The sequence below is a fragment of the Hylobates moloch genome, unplaced genomic scaffold (assembly GCF_009828535.3).
Source record: "Hylobates moloch isolate HMO894 unplaced genomic scaffold, HMol_V3 SCAFFOLD_12, whole genome shotgun sequence".
NCBI lineage: Eukaryota > Metazoa > Chordata > Mammalia > Primates > Hylobatidae > Hylobates > Hylobates moloch.
Window position 1 is genome coordinate 5,281,432 of NW_026652287.1, and position 5,703 is coordinate 5,287,134.

Genomic DNA, 5,703 nt, shown 5'->3' on the forward strand with positions numbered 1-5,703 from the left:
ATATGTAAAATATATATAATAATTTTTTTTTTTTTGAGTCAGGCTCTCACTCTGTTGCCCAGGCTGGAGGGCAGTGGCGCGATCTCAGCTCGCTGCAACCTCCGCCTCCCAGGATCAAGCGATTCTCATCCCTCAGCCCCCTGAATAGCTGGGAATACAGTAACACACCACCATCCCTGCTAATTTTTGTATTTTTTGGTAGAGATGGGGTTCACCATGTTGGCCCGGTTGGTCTTAAACTCCTGACCTCAGGTGATCCACCTGCCTTGGCCTCCCAAAGTGATGGGAATACAGAAGTGAGCCACTGTGCTCGACTGAATCTAGATCTTATTACAAATTTATTATATATATCTTACATATGAATCTGGATTTTATTACAATATAATGTGTGTGTGTGTGTGTGTACAACCACCCTTGGAGTTATCATTTCTGCCTCCCTTCATTTTTTTGTGCAAGTCCATACCACTTTTCTTCTCACTGAAAGATGACCTTTACAATCTCTTGTAGTGCATTTCTCCTGATGATAAATTTATTCAGGGTTTGTATGCCTGAAAAACAGCTTATGTTGTCATAATTATTGAAAGACGTTCACTGGGTAGAATTCTAAGTTGACAGTTTATTTCGTTTGTTTTTTAAGCCTTTTAACCTTCAGTGCTGTAAGGATAATGTTCCCTGCCTTCTCACATGCAATGTTCCCAACAAGAAATCAGTTGCCTTCCTTGTCTTTGTTTCTCTGATTCTAATGTGTCCTTGTTCTCTGGTTACCTTAGTGATTGTTTTTATCATTGGTTTCAACAATCGGATCACTATGTGTCTTCCAGTGATTTTCTTCACATTTCTTGTGCTTGAAGCTCATCGAGCTTCTTGGATCTGTGAGTTTATAGTTCTTATTAGGTTTGGGAAAATTTTGGCCATTATTTCTTCAATTACCCACACTCTCTTTCATTCTAATTGCATTATTGAAGATTTTATACAATTCATTTAAGTGCTAATCATATATATCATATATATACACAATCATATAATCATATGCACATATGTGTGTATATACATACATGCAAATAGTATATATGTGCATGTTTATATATATATTTATATATAATTTTATTTTGGATCATTTCCATTGCTTTGTGTTCAGGTTTACTAATCTTTAATTCTGCCATATCTAAGCTACCATTAACCTCTACAAGTATATTTTCATCCCATTGTAATTTTCATTTTTAGACATTTGAATGGAGACTTTTAAAATATCTTCTATGGCTTTATTAGCTTTCAAATATTTGGAATACACTTATAACTATTTTAATAGTAATAAGTAATAGTAATAAGTAATAATATACTAATAACAGTAATAAGTAACAATATAATCATTGTCTGCTGATTCTAAAGTTCTGTGTCCATTTTGGCTTTGAGTTGATTGGCCACTTTTTCTCAGCATGTCAGGTTGTATTTTCTTGCTTCTTTGCATGTCTGGTAATTTTTCAACGAATGCCAAACATTGTGTATTTTATCTTGCTGGGTGATAATTTTTTTTATTTCTACAAATGTTCCTGGGGATTGTTTTGCAAAAAGTTGAGTTACTTTGAAATAGTTTTATTATTTTATGTCTGGTTTTTATACTTATTAGGCAGTTGCTGGCAGTTGGTGTGATGCTCAGCCTAGAACTAATTATTCCCCAGTGCCGGGACAAGACATTTCTGTATCACTATTCAGTCTCCGTGACTCCTTAGGGTTTCCATGGTATCTGGCGGGAACAGGGACTATTCTCAGCCACGTGTGAGTGTCACCTCTGTACTCACTAGTCCTTTCCGGTAGTAATTTCTGTATTGCCTGGTGGCTTTCTCACATCTTTGCATTGGTCCCCACTGCTGAATAATCAGGGGGTCCTGCTACATATCTCTGGAGATTTCTCCCTAATCTTCTCTCCCATACTCTGCGAACTATAGTCCTTTTTGTCCTGACTCCATCTGTATCTCTTCAATTCACGGCATCCACTGGCTTTCCCCTCTATAAACTGGGATCTTGAAACTCCCTATAGGCAATAATCTGGGACCATCGTAGGACTCACTTGTCCTGTTTCCCTTTCCTTAGGGATTACTATAATATATTAACTGATGTCCAGTGTCTTGGAAATTACTGTTTTTTATATATTTTGTTTCTGTGTGCTTCAAGTGAAGGCTAAATTCTGTCCATATTACTCCATTCTGGCTAGAAGGATGTCTTCTTATCATAATTGTAATTAATTACTTATGTCCTTAAGAACAATATTTGCTGCTGGAATTATAATGTCTTGAACACAAGAACAATACCTGAATTTGCTCAGCAATACACACTATAACTCAGTAGAGGGTATGGTGCACAGAGATACTCGTTAAACAAACTGAATGAATAATCGACAAGAGAATACGTGATTGCATATCTGTTTAGGAATTTAAGGCTCCTGATTAAACATAGTCATTTATCGAATCGAACCTAGCACTTCTAATTTAGGTGATGATTTAAGTCGATGAACATCTCTTGTTTTAGCCAACCTGGTATCTACTTTCTCTTCTTCTAATAAAAGTGCACTGATTTTCCTGTGGCAAATAACCTCATCTTCATTCTCTGTCCATGGGGGCGGACATTCTCTGAAATGGGGATGATACCACTGCCAGCCCCAGGCATAGACTTGAAATTCAGGACGAGCTAGTCAGTGCATCCCATTCCATAATCTCAGTGAAAAGAGAGACAAAGAACTCAACGGGGCCAGTGAAACTAAAGCTTATACTTTCATAGTTATATTTTAAAAGAAGAGCTGTTTTTGCTGAGTATATGGAACAAGTTGATTGGCATCCTGGAGCTTCTAGGGGCCTAACTTGCTGCAGCAAGGAAAAATAATAAACCCAGGTATCTGGGCATGTAGGCATCATAACAGTACTATTTCAACCTCTGGAACCATGTGGACTGCTTGTCATGTGAGCTGATAAATTTTCCTTGTGTATTAAGAAATTTTACTTGGGCTTTTTTCACTTGCCATCTGAAATAATACACCAAATGAAGCTAGAGAATATTTTGAGATGATATATAAACTGTTTCTAAACCATGCTGTACACTTAATGAAGGGTAAGGTGATGTAAGAGGAGGTAGAGATCACCACGGGCAATGCATCAGTCAGCTACTGCTGAATAACAAATCACCCCAGCATGGAGGGCATCCATACTAAGCAACTGCTGTCAGTCTCACTGGCATTCACACCAGTCAGGGCAGCTTTTTAGGCTGCAGGTCTATGCATCTGTGGGGCAGCTCTATGTTATCTATCTCCTTACTCTGTAACAAGCACCTTACCTGGAATAGTAAAAGAAAAAGCCAATCGGACAATATTTCATCCCTCTATCCACCATGTTTGCAAATCCAATTAGCCAACACAAGTGATATGGCTAAACTCAAAGAAGTATTCTTCACCCATCAGATGATGAAACATAGACAGATGAACAAACCCAACATTAACAGAGTGAGAATATGTCTCCTCCCATACAGATATAATAGAACAGAAGAGGAAATGCTTGAATATTTCAACGTAATCTAACCTGTCAGAAACCTTCTCAAAGGAAGTGAGGCTGCATTTTAGAGAAAGGGTGCCATATTCAGATGGGTGAGAAGAGGCAAATGTGAGTGGTGTGTGTGTGTGTGTGTGTGTGTGTGTGTGTGTGTGTGTGTGTGTGTTTGCATGCCCACATGTACGCATTACAGAAAAGGAGCTACGATCACAAATGCAAACTGTAAAATGAATGAACTGAGAAGTTTAACACAATCACAACAGAATGAGATGGTTTCTGCCTCTTTTATGTATGTTTTCATAAGATGTAAATAAGCACATTTCTCTCTGACCAAAATATTTTCTCTCCTACATTCAAAGCAAGATGTTTTCTATTAACATTTCTTTACTGAAAATGACTATATGGAAAAAAAAAACTTTAAATAATTGACATAACAAGCTTGCTGCTGGCACATGTTTGCTGACACAGAGAGGACCTTTGCTTCGCGATCTGATCACCAGGGAAAGTTGGGATGATTCAGCAACCACATATTCCTGTCTGTAGTTTTGCCCACACATCTTTTACTGCTTATTTATACGGTGGCTCACAATGAACCAGTGAGGCCAGAAAGAACAGTTGCAGGGACTTCATTGAAATGTTCTAGTTATTTTATTTCAGAAGTCAGATCAAAATTACATTTCTTATCACCATCTCATAATGATTCCTGCACTTTCTGATCTTAAAGCCCGCATTCTTAGCACCCACTTGGTGGGTGCTCTGAGCTGGAGCTGAAATGTCCTTGTGACCCAAGAAGATGGACTCACTTAAGAGCTGCACTCAGCTCTCCCCAGCCATGTGCGGTAGGCAAACCCATGAGCAAGAACAGGCAGTGCTTTCTGCTGGGTCTGGCCTGCTCCTGGGATGACCAGTTAAGAGAAGCTACCGCACAGGCACTAACAGGGCAGCGTGAGTGATGAGGACACTGTAACTGTGAGGGTCCCTGCCCACCATGCTGAGCGTTCGTGCTTCTCCTGAGGCCTGATGTCAATTACCTCATGAAACATATAGATTTCCTACTTCAGCATTTGTTGGAGTCTTAAAAATTTACTTTATTTATGTTTCATGGACACATAATAATTGTACACCTTCATGGGGGTAAACAGGGATATTTTAATACATATGTTTTACAGTGATCAGATCAGGGCGATTCGCATCTCTATCATCTCAAATATTTATTATTTCCTTGTCAATATCCTCCCTCTAGCTATTTAAAACTATATATTATTGTCAACTGTAGTCATCCTACAGTGGTATAGAAACACTAGAAATTATTCCTCCTGTCTAGCTGTAATTTTGTATTCTTAAACAAATCTCTCCCTATCTCTCCCTTTCTCCATCCTTCCCAGCCTCTAGGATCTTCTGTTCTACCTTTCACTTCTATGAGATCAGCATTTTTAAGCTTCCACAAATAAGTGAGAACATGAGGCATTTAACTTCGTGTTCCTGGCTCGTTTTACCGAACACAGCGTCCTCCAGTTCCAACCATTCTGCCGTGAATGACAGGATTTCATTCTTTTTATGGCTGAATAGTATTCCATTGTGTATACACAAATTTTAAAGAGTTTGTGTATATACATTTTCAATTCCTGTATCTCCCTGGATACTTCATCCATTCATGTATTATTGGACACCTGGGCTGATTCTATATCTCAGCTGTTAGAACTAGTTCTAGCAGGCTCTTCAATAACCCAAAGTTCCAGGCTCCACCCAAGCGTGCTCCAGGGTCTGTTCACATCATGATGTTGAAAATTTATATCACCCTTTTCATCCACATAAAAAGTTATTATGACAAATACTTTAAAAAGATGCTTATAAATTATAATGGTAATGAACATTGGATGAGGACCTATGATATTCCAGCCAGTGTTCTCAGTGCTTTTATCTGTACCAATCCTCTCGCGAGCTCTATGAGGTAGGCCCTACCATCCTCCTACCCATTTTACAGGTTCAGAAAGTAAAGCGGAGAGAGGCCAGGTGCCCGTGGGGAGGGAGTTGCCTAGGCAATGACTGGGCCGGGGCACAAGCCCAGAGACTCACAGCCATGTCCGTCTGCTCAACACAGCACTGCACTTCTAAACACAGAGAGAGACAATTCCTCCACGAGAAATGGAAGACAGCTAGAGACTCA